The sequence below is a fragment of the Dromiciops gliroides genome, chromosome 1 (assembly GCF_019393635.1).
Source record: "Dromiciops gliroides isolate mDroGli1 chromosome 1, mDroGli1.pri, whole genome shotgun sequence".
Lineage (NCBI taxonomy): Eukaryota > Metazoa > Chordata > Mammalia > Microbiotheria > Microbiotheriidae > Dromiciops > Dromiciops gliroides.
Window position 1 is genome coordinate 83786172 of NC_057861.1, and position 16806 is coordinate 83802977.

Here is a 16806-nt window from a genome sequence, read left to right on the forward strand (position 1 = left end):
TTTGCTTATTTCCTGTGATATTGTGGCAAAAAACCTTTATTTGAAATCAGGAAACCTGATTTGAAATCAGGAGACCAGGGAAGCATAATGGATAGAGCTCTGGACCTAGAGTCAGGAAGAACTGCATTCAAACCCTGCGTTGAACACTTATTATTTGTGTCAGTCACTTTAACTGTGTCAGCTTCCTCATGTATAAAATGAAGACAATAATAGCACCCACCCGTCAATGTTGTTATGAAAAAAAATGAAATAGTATTTGTAAATTCTAACTATTATTATCACTAGCTACTATTCCAATTTGTCCCCAATCCTTAACAGCTATATGGTGGTGAGTAAATCATTTCTCTCTGAAATTCAGTTTCCCTCTCATTGTATTTACACTGCCTACTTCACATGACTGTTTTGAGAAAAGTATATCATAAACCTTAATTTGTTCTAGATGTGATGTTTAAAATCTATATCATGTGATCGCCTTAAATTAGAAGCTTCAGCACCAGTCTTTGGGCATTAAACATTTATTAAAGCATACAGGTATTCACATGGAGTTCAGAAAGTTAAGAAAAGGTCTATCTAGCCTAGAGTTCCAGCCTGGTTGAGTTCTTCCTCAAGTCCTCCTCCAGGAGCCTGCTTTAATCAGGAACTCTCCAGCAAGCTGATTGTGGAAGCTTTTTATAGGTTTGGAACAGAGGCAGTCCTTACACACTGCTTCAAGCTGATTGGTTGGCATCATCCAAATCCATTGGTTTTGAAGGTGTTCTCAAGTTGAGTTCACAGTCTAGCTTCTGAGAACAATACCTTCTTACGGGCTAGCCAGGTGTGATTACAATCCAATTAACTTGAAGTAGGCTAATCAGCAGTCAATCACTCTTACTTGATTCAATCAGTCTAGATTAATCTCCAGGGGGTCCTTGAGTATCTGCTATAACCCATTATTTCATCACATAGATAATTATTATTATTCATATTGCTTCTTAAAATTACTGTCCCAACTTAAAACTTTCACCAGTGGAGTCAACCTGGTATAGAAATGCCCTTGGGATCCAAAAACCTACATCAGTTTCATGTAGCCCTTCCAAACTAGAAAAACTCCATGTATAGACTGAGAAATGAACTGCATGACTCCATTCTTAGGAGGAGAGTGAATGTAATGAATCTCTAGAGAGCAGGCCTCAAGAGCCAGGAAGACCCGAGTTCTAGTTCCACTTCTGGCATAGATTGACTGTACCACCTTGGGTAAATTGTTCTAAGCATCTCTCTAATGTTCCAGATTGTAAGAAGGTTCTGATCTGCATGGAGTTTCCTCATTGGGAATTCTCTAGACCAGTAAAATCACAGGTCCAGTCCCTATTCCCTAGTAGCAGACTGGCTAGAGGCAGAGACACTCATTACCAGTTATCCATTGCATTGAAGAATTGCGTACATCAGGAGAGAGCTAAGTATCTGTCCTTACTGATCAAAGAATTATAGAAACAAGGAATCTTAGAGTTTGAGGGCACCCTTGACACAGGGCCTACAACTTAGCACAGTGCCTGACACACAGTAAATCCTTCATAAACATTTTCCATCTGACTTTAATCCAGACCTAGAGAGATTTTACAAACTTCTCAACATGTGCTCATCCAGCCTCTGCTTAAAGCTATCCAATGAAGGGCAAATCATTCCTTGACAAAGAAGCCCATTTCATCTAGGGACATTTCTGATTTCAAGGAAGTTCTTTTCTTCCATTGCATTATTTTAATTGTATTTTTTTAATTTATGGAACAAAATAATCATTTCCATAACATAGTATCATAATACATACACATGAAACTACAAATCTATTACGTACAACTTGCTATTCCTTGCCTTGAAACTGTCCCTCTTTGGCTGTGGGAAAATTGGAACACTAATGCATTGTTGGTGGAGCTGTGAGCTGATCCAACCATTCTGGAGAGCAATTTGGAATTATGCCCAAAGGGTGATAAAGCTGTGCATACCCTTTGACCCAGCAATCCCACTTTTAGGTCTTTTGCCCAAAGAAATCATGGAAGGGGGAAAGGGACCCACATGTACAAAAATATTTATAGCTGCTCTTTACGTGGTAGCAAGGAATTGGAAGTTGAGGGGGTGCCCATCAATTGGGGAATGGCTGGACAAGTTATGGCATATGAATACAATGGAATACTATTGTGCTGTAAGAAATGATGAGCAGGAAGAGTTCAGAGAAACCTGGAGGGTCTTACATGAGCTGATGATGAGTGAGATGAGCAGAACCAGAAGAACATTGTACACAGTATCATCAACATTGAGTGTTGACCTACTGTGATGGACTATATTCTTCTCACCAATGCAATGGTACAGAAGAGTTCCAGGGAACTCATGATAGAAGAGGATCTCCAAATCCAAGAAAAAAAAAGAAAGAAAGAACTGTGGAGTATAGATGCTGATTGAACCATATTATTTCTTTTGTTTTGGGTGCTGTTGTTTTTTTTTCTATTTTGAGGTTTTGCATCACTGCTCTGATTCTTTCTCTTGTAACAGGATTAATGCAGAAATATGATTAATGTTATTATGTGTATATATATATATATGTATATGTATAGAGATATATAGATATAACCTATATCAGATTACCTGCTGTCTAGGGGAGGGGGGGAGGGAGGGGAGGGAGGGAGAAAAATCTGAAATTGTAAAACATGTATAAACAAAAGTTGAGAACTATCTTTACATGTAACGGAAAAAATAAAATATCTCATAAAAAAAAAAGAAACTGTCCCTCTCTGTAGTTCACACCCATCAGTCCCAGTTCTGTTCTCCAGAGCAAATCAAGTCTCTGTCCCATGACAACCTTTTAGAGTGTTAGAGAGCTATTGCCTACCCCATTCTCCAAGCTTTAGCTGAAAACCTTTTCTCCAGGCATCTCCAGTTTCTTGAATGCATCCTTTTATGGTATGGTCTCTGGTCCTTTCTCCATCCTTATTGCTCTCCTCTCTCCCTCTGATTGGATGGCTTCTTCCAGAGCCTCTGTTTAAGGAGGGTGTCCCTGGCAGCCATGTCTCATTCCTCTCTGGGCTGCATTCCAGACCTACTCTACCATGCCCAACCAGGTACCTTCTCCTCCCCCCTCTCTGTCCCTCCCACTTTTCATGTTTGTTTGTTTTGGTTTTTTTTTTCATGTGTTGCCTACCCCTCTTAGAATATAAGCCCAGGATCTGTCTTTTCTTTTTTGCTTATATTTGTATTCTCAGCATTCAGCACAGTGACTGGCACATAGAGAGTGCTTGTTGACTGATTGACTGACTGATATACTCTAGTTTATCAAAGTCCTAGCTAAAATGTGGTACCCAGAACTGTACACACTCCTCCAGATGGATTGCAATCAATCAGGATAGAAGAAAGCAGAAAGAAGAACTGTAAAAAACTGCTCCAGATAAGGGTACAGTCAAGACATAGGACAGCAGTACTAACAATTCATAACTTTTGCACACTCTTCAATCCAGAGGCTGTTTGACTAGCTAACTGCCAGTGTAGCATGGGCAATTGGGTTTCTGTATCGGGTGATTTCTAAGACTCTTTTCCATTCTGAGATTGACTGTTATTATTAGCATTACACATGTACTCCCTATCTGTTTTCAGTGGACAGGGTCCCCTCATCAAACAAGATAATTCTATTTGGTCAAAGACACTTATGTTAACACCTGATGCCTAATTTATGAGATAAGTTGGACTGACAACAGAATGACCTTTTCTTCCCCATCTGCTTATTAAATTGTTTGTGATCTCATAAGTCAATGATAGCACACACAATTGCAGGGAGGTTTTAATTTAATACCTGACATTTAGAGTGAGAAGGGGCTAGACAAGGCCAGCCTAGAGCAAAATGGGGAGCCAAAGAATTGTAGTGGTCAAAGGGACCTTAGGAATCATCCAGTTAACCCCATTAGAGGAGAAAGCTGAGACCCAGAAAGAGGTCTCAAATCATAAAATCCCCGAACTGGAAGGACCACCAGAGTATATCCAGTTCCATCCATATCATAGTCAGAATCTTCATAACATCCTCACTGACAGGGAACTCACTATTGCTTAAAACAGCACATTCCATTGCCCTTTCCCCACCCACCTTAGGATGGCTGCGACTATGAGAAAGTTTTTTCCTTATATAAAGTCAAAATGTTCCTCTCTTCAACTTTCCTCCATTAATCGTACTGGGGCCACATGGACCACAGCTAAGTATAGTGGGCCTATCACCTTCTTCACTCAGGACACTAAACTTATGCTTACAGATTGAGTCTGTGTCTGAGCTGAGGAAAGAATCCAGATTTCTTGGTTTGGACCCATGTTCTTACTCTCCTCCAAACAGACACACTGATCTCTTCTGTTCAAGAGGAGTGTATGCAAGGAACTCCCTTTCCCTTTGGTTTTGGGACTAAGTGCGTTCCCCCTTGCTAGAGAGCTGTTGTTTATGTTAGTAGTTTATAAACCATAATGATGAACCTTGAAGGTAGTCAGTTAAGCATTTAGTCAATAAACATTTTTAAGTACCTACTATGTGTTGGGCACTGTGCTAAGCATTGAGGATACAAAAAAGGGGGGGGCAAAAAAACACCCCCGCCCTCAAGGAGCTCAAAAACTAATGAACAGGGAAAAGATATATAAATGAGCAATAACAGGCCCAGTTTTTAGTCTCAACTTTGACACCGACTTGCTATGTGAACCCCAACAATTTATTTAAATTCTCCTTGGCCTCCATTTACTCAACAGCAAACTGCAAGAGAGTTGGAATAGTTTCTCCCTAAAATTTTTGTGGCTGTTTTTTTTTCTCTAATATTCCAGGAATCTATGAGTAATAGTGGTATTAATAGTAACAGCAGCAACAATAATGATATTCCCCATTTTCTTGTAAATGCTAAGTTTACAAAGAATTTTACTCACAACAATTTCACAGATGAGTAAACTAAGGACAAAAGGGACAAAATGACTATACTTTCTCACCACTTTATTTTAAATTCTCTGCAGGCTGGGTTCTGATTTCATCACTCAACTGAAATTGCTCTTCCCAAAGTTACCAAAAAAATTAATTTTCAAATATAATTTTTTTTAATCCTCTACTTTCTTTATTCTCTGTAGCCTTTGACACTGTTGATCACTTTCTCCACTTGGACACTTTCCTCACTCTGGACTGTCATAACTGTTCTTTCCTGGTTCTCCTCCTACCCATCTGACCATTCCTCAGTTTCCTTTTCTGTAACTTCATTCAAGTTATATTCTCTCCCTGCAAGAAAATCCCAAGACTCAATTCTAAGACCTCTTTTTCTTTTCTCCCTATACTCTCTCATCTGGGGATCTCATTAGCTGCCAGGGGTTTCTTACACATTCCTAAGAAGCTCTAGCCCCAGGCTCTTTAATGCTAGTCCTGAAATACCAGTTACCTATTGGGTGATTCACAGTGCATGTTCTACAGGCGTCTCAAAGTCAATATTTCCAAAACATTACTCATTAGATCTTCCTCAAAACCCCTCCCCTTTCCTTCACTATTATTGTTTTGTTTTGTTTTTTTTTGGTGAGGCAATTGGGGTTAAGTGACTTGCCCGGGGTCACACAGCTAGTAAGTGTCTGAGGCCGGATTTGAACTCAGGTACTCCTGAATCCAGGGCTGGTACTTATCCATTGCGCCATCTAGCTGCCCCCTCCTTCACTATTATTGTTGAGGGCACTGTCATCCTTCCAGTTAACTAGACACAGGCATACCTATATACAAATCCAACCTCAGACACTTCTTAACTGTGTGACATTGGGCAAGTCAATTAACCTGTCTGCCTTGATTTCCCCAACTATAAAATGGGGATAGTAGTAGGACCCACCTCACAGGATTGTTGTGAGGATTGAATGAAAAAATATTTGTGAAGTACTTAGCATGCAGCAGGTACTTGATAAATATTTGCTCCCTTCTTTATTATCAGCATCATCTTTAATCAATATCCTATTCTCACTAATCCCCAAAATCCAAATCATGTTGTTGCTGTGAGAAATAATTATCAATAATCAATATCTTGGGGAACCCAAAGATCTCCCCTTCTTTCTTAGTTCTTTCTCCCCTCACCCTCACCCCTCCGCCTCAACCCCAGGTTTAAATTCTCCTTGAAAGCAAGATTCAAGGGGCAGCTAGGTGGCACAGTGGATAGAGCACTGGCCCTGGATTCAGGAGAACCTGAGTTCAAATCCAGCCTCAGAGACTTGACACTTACTAGCTGTGTGACCCTGGGCAAGTCACTTAATCCCAATTCACGCGCATGCGCGCGCACGCACACACACCTAAGATTCACCTGGGTCAAACCAGACCCAAGCTCACAAAAGAGTCTTGAGTGGAGACAGATCCTTTTGTCTAGATAGCCTAAGGTCATTACTGATGAAATTAAACCACATCTAGATGGAAAGGATTTTGCTCTGATCTGCTTAAATGGGGGGGGGGGGTCCTACATTTTTTTCTCTGGTGATATCTTACCAAGACTTGAGTGACCTGAGTCACATATCTCTGAACTTCATTTTAATATAACCCACTTCCAATCATTTCAACCAATTAGATTTGATTGCTGTGTGATGGACCTCTTATAGTTGGAAGGGTATATGAACTGAGACCCAACTACCATGAAGGGTCTTTGGTCTGAGAGAGATAGCCAAAAGACCCCCCCCTTTATTAATATCCTGTCAGCATATTAATAACATGATTAAATTACTTAGAAACTATGTCTCATATTTTTAATCATCACATTTCTTTTTCTATAACATGTCTCAAATACATTTTATTTTCTTCACCCATACAACTATCACCCTATTCACTTCTTGCCTGACTATAAGAGAATCCTAATTGGTCTCCCTGCCACAAGTTTTTCCCTATTCATCCATAAATGAATGCTTAGCTCCAGCCAAAATCCAATTCATGCTCTAGACTTTTCTTGACCAACCACTATGCCTCAAGGATCATAATCTAACCCCATTGAGGTCTTTTACAAATTAATATTTTATTTTCCCCAATAAGATATAAAAACATTTAACCTTTCTAAAAAAAAAATTTTGAGTTCCAAATTCTTTCTCTCTGTCTTACCCTCCTCTCCACCCTTTTTTGAGAAGGCAAGCAATTTGATATAGATTATATATGTGTAGTAATGCAAAACATATTTCCATATTAGTCATGTTGTGAAAGAAAATACAGACACAAAAAAAAGAAAAAAGTAAAGCAAAAGTATGCTTTGATTTGCATTCAGACTCCATCAGTTCTTTCTCTGGAGGAGGATAGCATTTTTTGTCATAAGTCCTTCAGAATTGTTTTGGATCACTGTATTGCTGAGAATAGCTAAATCATTCAAAGTTGATCATCATGCAATATTGCTGTTACTATGAACATTTTTCTCCTGGTTCTGCTTATTTCACTTTTTATCAGTTCATGTAAGGCTTTCCAGGTTTTTCTGAGAGAATCCTACTCATCATTTTTTATAACAGAACAATATCCCATTACAATCATATGCCACAACTTGTTCAGCCATTTCCCCAGTTGATGAACATCCATTAGATTTTAAATTCTTTGTCACCACAGAAGAGCTGCTATAAATATTTTCTAATCAAAGCTATCTATTGCCATATGAAAAAAATGCTCTAAATCACTATTGATTAGTGAAATGCAAATTAAAACAACTCTGAGGTACCGCATCATACCCATCAGATTGGCTAATGTGATAGAAAAAGGAAAATAATAAATGTTGGAGAAGCTATGAAAAAATTGGAACACTAATGCATTGTTGGTGGAGTTGGGAACTGATTCAACCATTCTGGACAGAGAAAGAAAGAAAGAAGGAAGAAAGAAGTAAATAGACAAATAAAAATAAATGAATAAATAAATATGTGGGTGAGTGAATGAATAAAAAATAAATATTTTTTATACGTATAGGTCCATTTCCTTTTTTAAAAAATCTCCTGGGGATACAGATCTTGTAGTGGTGGCTTGGTTAAAGAGTATACATTGTTCTTTAGGCCCTTGGGCATAGATCCAAATTGTTCTCCAAAATGATTGAATCAGTTTATACCAACATTGCATTAGTTGTCTCAATTTTCCTTCATTCCCTCCAACATTTGTCATTTTCCTTTACTGTCATATTAGTCAATCTGATAGGTATGTGGTAGTAGCTAAAAGTTGTTTTAATTTGTGTTTCTTTAATCAAGAGTGATTTAGAGCATTTTTATATGACTATAGCTAGCTTTGATTACTTCATCTGAAAATTGCCCGTTCATAACCTTTGACCATTTATCAATTGAGGAATAGCTTTTATTTCCATGAATTTACTCAGTTTTCCATATATTTGAGAAATTAGGCCTTTAACTGAGAAGCAGTATAATTTTTTTTTTCACAGTTTAGATTACTCTGTATTTCCCTCCATACTATATCTTTCTCTGTCTCTCTGTCTTTCAGTCTGACAGGTTTTTTGTGCAGTTGCTTTCAGAGCTAATTCTGGGGACTCACAGTGGAGGTATTAATCCTTCAAAGCCCAGCCAGAACTCCTAATCTGGGGCTCTGATCTTGGTGACTAAGTCAAATGCTAAAACTAGACCTAGTTGCACTCTGACTTCACTTTATTCTTCTGTATGCTCAGAATACCCCTCATTACCTCCTCTTCTGCTTTCCAGTTCTGGAACCATAATCAAATCAATTCTGTCATTATTTTTTTTTTATCTGTAGAGGTACCTCAACTAATTCCTCTATGGAAAACTGGGACATTAATAGACTGATGATGAAGCTTTATATTGGCATGACCATTCTGGAAAGCAATTTAAAACTATGCACAAAAAATTGCTAATCTCTGCATACCCTTTGAACTAGAGATGTCACTACTAGTAGACCTACGCCATAAAAATGGGAAGGAAGGAAGGAAGCAAGGAAGAAAAGAAGGAAGGAAAAAAACAAGTATTTATCAAACTCCAATTATGTGTCAGGAACTTTGGTAAGCCCTTTACAAATATTATCTCATTTGATTCTCACAATAACTCTGGGAGGTAGGTGCTATCACTAGCCTCATTTTACAGTTAAGGAAAGTGAAGCAGATTAGAAGAAGTGACTTTCCCAAGGTCACACAGATAGTAAGGGTCTGAAGCCAGATGTGAACTCAGGCTTTCTTTGACTTCAGGCACAAAACTATATCCACTTCGCCACCTAGCTGCTGAGGTCAAATAAAGGGGAAAAATCTGATATATACTAAAATATTTAAAGCAGCTTTGTGCTGCTATACATGCTGGTAAAGAACTGGGAAACTAAGGGGAGATCCATAAATTAATGAATGACTAAATAAATTATGCTATGTGAATGTAACACAATATAATTGTGTTATTAGAAGTTATGAAAGAGATGGTTTCAGAGAAACCCTGGAAAAATTGCATGTATTGATGCATATTGAAATCAGCAAAACCTAAAAAAAAAACTATCTATAATGCATCAATATTAAAGAAATGAATAATTGTTAATTACTTAATAATTTTAATAAATATAATTTCCAGAGGATGGATGAAGTATGCTGTACACCTTATGACAGAAAGGTGAAGAAATTTATATGTAGAATGAGACATTCATTTTTGGACATAGCCAACGTGAGAATTCATTTTGCTTGACTGTACATACTTAAGCAAGGTTTTTTTTTTCTTTTTTTTCCCAGTGGTGAGGAAAGTAAGGAGATGAAAATAAATGCATGTTCATTGAAAAATAATTCATTACAATTTCTATTTCCCTATCGCTCCACACATTTCCCAAACCAAAATAATCCCTTCCTAGTCGCCATTCTGCTATATGTGTTGTCTCTCTTTATTAAAATATAAGCTCCTTGATGACAGAAAATCTCTTTCCTTTTTGCATTTGTTTCCCTGGTGCTAATAAATGCTTCTTCCTTCTATCATTCATTCCACCCTCCTCACATTTGCCAAAGTGATCTGTCTAAAATGTAGACCTGACCGTGTCTACTCAATAAATGTTATTGGCTTTCTAGTAACTCTAGGATACAATATAAAATTCTCTGTTTGGCATTTAAAGCTTTTCAAAAATGCAGCCTCTTTCCTAGATTTTTAAAGTTCTTCCATATGACTCCACTCTTTATAGTCTGTGTTCAGCTATACTAGTCCATTTTCTTTTCCCCCACACCCAATGTTCCATCTCATACCTCCATGGTTCAAGCCTGAAATTGTCACTTATTAGCAGGATTATTCTTCACCTCTTAGAATCTCTGGCTTCTTTTATAGATCATCAAAATTACTATCTTGTAATGGGAACCTTCCCCGGTCCCCCATGCTTTTTGCCTTACTCTCTAAAGCTATTTTTCATATGCTGTGTATTTATCTTGTACATACTTTAAATACACACAGAGACATATATATGTATACCTATATACACACATGCACACATATGTACATACATGTGTATAGATATGCATATACACCTATAGATGCATATATGTGTACATACATGTATGCATATGCACACACGTGTGTGTATGTGTGTGCGTGTGTGTGTGTATATATATATATATATAATCTCCTCCATTAAAATTTAAGCTTCCTGAGAACAAGGGCTGTTACTTTCTCTTTGTATTTTTAATGCTAAACCAAAACTCCAAACAATAGTAAGTGTAAAATTGTTGACTGATTGATTGCCTAATCAATGAAATAACAATCATTTTTAAAGCAGCTACTATGTTCCTGCCTATGTAGGATGTTCTGGGACCATAAAAGCAAAAGATGACAGTTCCTGCTCTCCAGAAACATCTATCTTATTGGGAAAGAACCTACATAGCTCATAAGTGGTAGAGCTGATATTAAAAATGCAGGTCATCTATCATGACAGAATTTCAGGTACCATAAGAAATCAGAGAGGAGCTAGGCTTATCATGAAGTGAGATCAAGGGATGATCAATGGACATCCATTTGCTCCATAGACAGCTGCCATATCATTTGGTACCTGAAATATCAAGAGATCTGTCACAAGGCTCTCAAACTTATTGAGTGATGCCCCTATGACACAAATAGGGGAGGATATGGCAGTAGTCACACAGGATTGAGTGTGAATGAGTTGTTAATTGTACCTTTGAAAAGAGAACCCATATTGATGGAGCCTGGATCAATGAGCCTACAAGTCTGTCCTAATACCCAGCGGGTATGTTAGGGATATGCTTAGGATCCAGGACAAAACCTTCCATAATGTCTTCAAATTAAATGAGGCAGTAGAAAAAAAACAGTTTGGAATCCAAGAATTTTGATTCAAATTTATGTGTTGCCATTGACAATTTATGTGACCTTGGACAATTCTTCACCCCTTTATAAGGCCTGTTTCTTTATCTATGAAATAATAGAGTTAGATTAGATGATCTCTATGGTCTATTACAGCTACCAATCCCAAGATCTCAATGATACTAAGCTAGGCTGCAGGACAATTTTGCCATATGGATGTGACTGTAATGAGACCAGGCAGGCAGCCTTGTTGCCTGGGAACTGAGCGATGGTTCCTGTTTTCCCCCAGTCCTGAGTCCTTGAGAAAGGGAAGCATTTCTCAGAAACACCTGCATTCTAGCCGCTAACCACCCCCAGCAGTAAAATCAAGAAGACAGGGCCTTCATTATCGTGCCTTTATCTCTCCTACTTTCCTCCCTCCAGAAGCCATGGCTAAGATCTATGAAAGCACCACCTGGGGGTGGTTGATGAGTATATGGAGAGATGTGTCCTATTGTAGGCCAGGATGGAAGGGAGAGCCTGGGTCTGGGGTGGATGTAGGAGGACATAAGTAGGCTGAATGTTTACTGTACTCATAGGAAGGGAAGAGTGACTGCTGACCTTTCGGTGTTTGATGTTCACCTGAGAGAGCCTGCAACACACACACACACACACACACACACACACACACACACACACCCCTGCTTTTCTCCGGTTCCTCTTTGTATCTCCATTTCCCCCTTTTTCTATTTCATCTCTTTACTTCTCTCTCTACTTGTTTTCTTCTGTATTTCTTTCCTTTTGTGCCGGGGGGCAGGTGGGTGGTACAGTAGATAGAGAACTGTCCTGAAGTTGGAATGACCTGGGTTCAAATCACACCTCAGACATTTACTAACTGTGTAACACCAGGTAAATCATTTAACTCCAATTGCCTTAAACATCCGGGGCCCTCTCCAGTTCTCCTAATGAATATATTGCCCCTGGACCCAGATGGCTCTGGAGGAGAGAGTGAGGTTGGTGACCTTACACAGCCCTCCCTCACTTAAATCCAATTCAGTGCGAGTCAGGACATCTCCCCATTGTCATTGCCCTCTTTAAGAATGAAGGACAGGAGGCAGCTCCATGGCATAGTGGATAAAGCACCAGCCCTGGATTCAGGAGGACCTGAGTTCAAATCCAGCTTCAGACACTTAATACTTATTAGCTGTGTGACCCTGGGCAAGTCACTTAACCCCAATTGCCTCACCAAAAAAAAATTTTAAAAATAATGAAGGACAGGGGGAAGAGCCAAGATAGCAAAATAAAAACATTAAACGCACAGAGCTCCTGATACAACTACCCCCAAAACAGCAATAAAAGAATCCCTGGAGCAGAAGAACCCACAAAAATATGGGCTGAGATTATTTTCCAGCAATAGATAAAGGGGGCCATGCTGCACTGTGAGTAAAGTCCAACCCCGCAGTCACACCAACAGAGACCCCAGGTACACCATACCAGAAGAATTTAAACCCTGAACCTCTAAATCATCTATAGCACCAGCATCTTCTGGAACAGACCTTGAGGTCAGGTAAGGGGGCTGAATGGCTGGCCGGGGTGGGGAGGTAAAGTGGAGGGGTATCATCTGACCTAGCGAAGAATTTGGCTGTCCCACCCCAGCAGAGAACCAGGAAGAAATCCTGATTGGCCAGAGACCCAGGTGGGGGAGGGGTGCAGGCTCATCGAAGCTAAAAACCACCACTGCTGGCTGGTTAACTAGCAAGTTGGATTGAAGTTATCTTCAGACTAGAGAACAGGCCAGGCAAGAGAAACACCTGCCATCCCTCAAACCAAAACACCTGGAACCTTCTGAAGCTGGGTACAGTATTGTAGCCAAGAACCAGGGCCCCCCAGTGGGGAACTAAAAGTCAAGTAAAAGATGAGCAAGCAAAGTTCAGAACTATAGAAAGTTTAGTTAGCAACAAGGAAGATCAAGGTGCACCCTCAGAAGAGGAAATCAACCTAAAGACACCTACATCCATAGCTTCCAAGAAAAATAAGAACTGGTCTCAGGCCATGGAAGTTCTCAAAAGGGACTTTGAAGAGAAAGTGGGAGAGATAGAAGGAAGATGTAGAGAGAGGGAGGAAACAATGGAAAGAGAAATTAGAGAAATGCAGGAGAGTCATGAGAAAAAAGTCAACAATTTGAAAAGCCAAATGGAAAAGGAGATTAAAAAACTGTCTGCTGAAAATAATTGCCTAAGAATTAGGATTGAACAAATGGAAGCTAGTGACCTTACAAGAAATCAAATTGAAAATTGCCCAGATATTCTAGAAGCAGAAGCTAAAATAGAAATTGAAAGAATCCACCGATGACCTCCTGAAAGAGATCCCAAAAGGAAAACCTCCAGGAATATTATAGCCAAATTCCAGAACTCCCAGGTCAAGGAGAAAATACTGCAAGCAGCTAGAAAAATGGAATTCAAATACTGTGGCACTCCAATAAGGATAAAGCAAGATCTAGCAGCATCTACATTAAAGGACTGGAGGGGATGGAATATGATATTCTAGAGGGCAAAGCAACTGGGACTACAGTCAAGAATCACATACCCAGCAAAAATGAGCATAATCTTTCAGAGGAAAAAATGGGACTTCAATGAAAAAGAAGACTTTCAGGCATTTGTAATGAAAAAAACTGTACTTAATAGAAAATTTGACTTTCAAATACAAGACCCTAGAGAATCATAAAAAGGTAAACAGGAAAAAGAAACCACAAGGGACATTAAAAGGTTAAACTGTTTACATTCATGCATGAGAAAATAATACTTCCAACTCATAAGAACTTTTTCAGTAAGGAATACACAGAGGACACAGGTATAAACTGAATATGAAGGGATGGTAATTGTAAAACATTTATTTTGTGTGTGTCCTTGTTCTTTGTGGAGCAAACAGGGTGGGTTGTCTTATGCCTGACACCATATTTGGGCTCTGGGCCTCCTGGGGCCAGGGCTGGTACTTTGTACACTGTTCCACCTTGCTAACCCATGATGATATATTTAAAATAGGGTTGAGGGGTAGGAGGAATAGACTAGGGGAGGGGGGAGGGGAGAGGTAGCTCACATGAAAGAAACAAGAAAAAAGTTTATGGAGGGGAGGGAAAGAGGGGGAAAGAGTTAGGGAGTGAGTGAACCTTACTATCATCAGAATTGGCTAACATACATACATAATCAAGTGGTATAGTAATATATTTTTGCCCTAAGGAAAGGTAGGAAGGGAAGGAGATTGGGGGGGGGAGAAGAGGGATGGGAGGGAAGGGAAGTTTGGGGGAAGGAGTTACAAAAAGCAAAACACTTTCGAGGAAGGTGAAGATGTTCTGCATAATAGCACATGTATGACAAAAAACAGAATACGGAAGTGCCCTAAGTGAGCTCTACAAAGGGCCTATCTTAGTTCTGAGGAGGGAGTGACTACCCCTGGCTGTGGAAAATAGGGAAGGAAGGGATAACTATGCAGGACTGAGGATCTGAGGGAGCCTAGATGTTATTTCTATGTTATACAAAATTGATGGTGTGATCACTTAGTATAGAGTTGCCTGAAGGAGGCTTAGTCTGTTTTCAATTGATCTGCAAGGACATTGCATTGAACATCAGGGAGGGTTGTTGTTTTTTTGTTTTGTTTTTTGTTTTTTGTTTTAAATAAAGACCTTAATGAAGATCTACAAAAAAAAAAAAAAAAGAATGAAGGACAAACAACAACATCAAAAGCTGCTTCCATTAATGCTGGATCCTCTTGGAGAATGAAGGACAAATCTTTTAAAACTGTTTCTCTCTACCTTTGTTTGTGTTTCTGTATTTGTCTCTGTCTCTTCTTTTGTCTCTCCTTCCACTCACATTTTTTTCTCATACATACTTTTGCATACACAGGCAACATAGATATCTACATGTGTATGCATACACATGCACAAAGAGATCACACAGAATTTCAGAGTTGAAAGGAACCTCAGTGGCTCATTCCAATCCATGCCTAAAGTCTAACTCCTTTTCCAAGGTAGCTGACAAGTAGTCATCCAACCTTTGCATAAAGACCTCCAATGCCCACACAAATGTGTCTATAGAAACAGCCTTATATCCTCACCTATATACCCACACTCACAAACCCTTATATACATACAGATACTTTTACACACATATCTGCATGAATACTCACATCACTCTTAGAGATGGTACACTAATGGTGATCAGGAACATCCAGATTAGAGTACCATTTCTAAAAGTGAAAGAATCACTATGGAAACATTAAAGAACACAATGGTGGGAAGGGGAGTGGGAAGAAATGAGGGTCAGCCAAAACACTGGATTTGCAGACAGAAGACTGGGGTATAAATTATTCTTCTGCTACGTTTAGTCATTTTTCAGTTGTGTCCAATTCTTTGTAACCCCATTTGCAGTTTTCTCAGAAAAGATACTAGAATGGTTTGCCTTTTCATTCTCCAGCTCACTTTATAGATGAGGACATGGAGGCAAACAGAGTTAAATGACTTGCCCAGGGTCACACAATTAGTAAGTGTCTGAAGCCAGATTTGAACTCAGGAAGATGAGTCTTCCTGATTCCTGGCCTGGTGCTTTGTGCACTATGGCACCACTCTTTCTGCTACTTCTGCTACTTCCTATTTGTTATAAATGGCTTCCCTTGTGACCTCAATTTCCTCATTTGTAAAATGAAGACAGTGAACTTCTCTTAGAAGATGATAACCAAGTCATTTTCTAATCTTTAAATTTTATGATCAGGCAGTTGCCACCTGGGAGTTGCACTTGCTACCTGGGAGTTTCTCTTGCTTTATCTCTGGTCCCCCATGGCCTTTCAGAACCATGACCCAGCTGCTGCCAGCACCGCCACAGCCTCCGGTAAGGGGGACAAGCCTGGGGTGGGCGTGGCCTTCGGATCCGTGGGCAAGAGGTTACAGCAGGAATTGATGACCCTAATGATGTCTGGAGACAAAGGAATTTCTGCCTTCCCAGAGTCAGACGATCTCTTCTAATGGGTTGGGACCATCCATGGGGCTGCTGGGACAGTATATGAAGACCTGAGGTACAAGCTATCCCTGGAATTCCCCAGTGGCCACCTATATAATGCTTCCATTGTAAAATTTGTCACACCTTGTTACCATCCTAAGGTGGATACCTAAGGCAATATCTGTTTGGACATCCTCAAGGACAAATGGTCAGCTCTGTATGATGTCAAGACCATTCTACTATCTATCCAGAGCTTGCTAGGAGAACCCAAAATTGGACAGCTCATTGAACACACATGCTGCTGAACTTTGGACAAACCCCATAGCCTTTAAAAAGTACCTGATGGAAACCTACGTGAAGCAGGTGACTAGCCAGGAGCCCTGACCCCAGCTGCCCAGCCTATCTTCTCTTTATCTTGTTCGTATATGTATGTGTGCGTGCATCTTTTCCCCTTCCTTATAACCTGTCTTCTCTCTTCTGTACAGGATGGTATCATACTGTTTCCCTTTTTTCTTAAACTCTAGTCCAGCCCTCAATATTAATGTATAAATAAATTTGTTCTTGTTTTTTTTAATTCTATGATCAGTCATAAAGCCAAGTAATT

The 16806-nt window shown here is 39.5% G+C and overlaps 1 pseudogene; it reads left to right on the plus strand.

Moving 5' to 3' along the window:
* The first annotated feature begins 16042 nt into the window (after window positions 1-16042).
* LOC122736859 lies at window positions 16043-16586 on the plus strand (annotated as a pseudogene).
* Window positions 16587-16806: the final 220 nt, after the last annotated feature.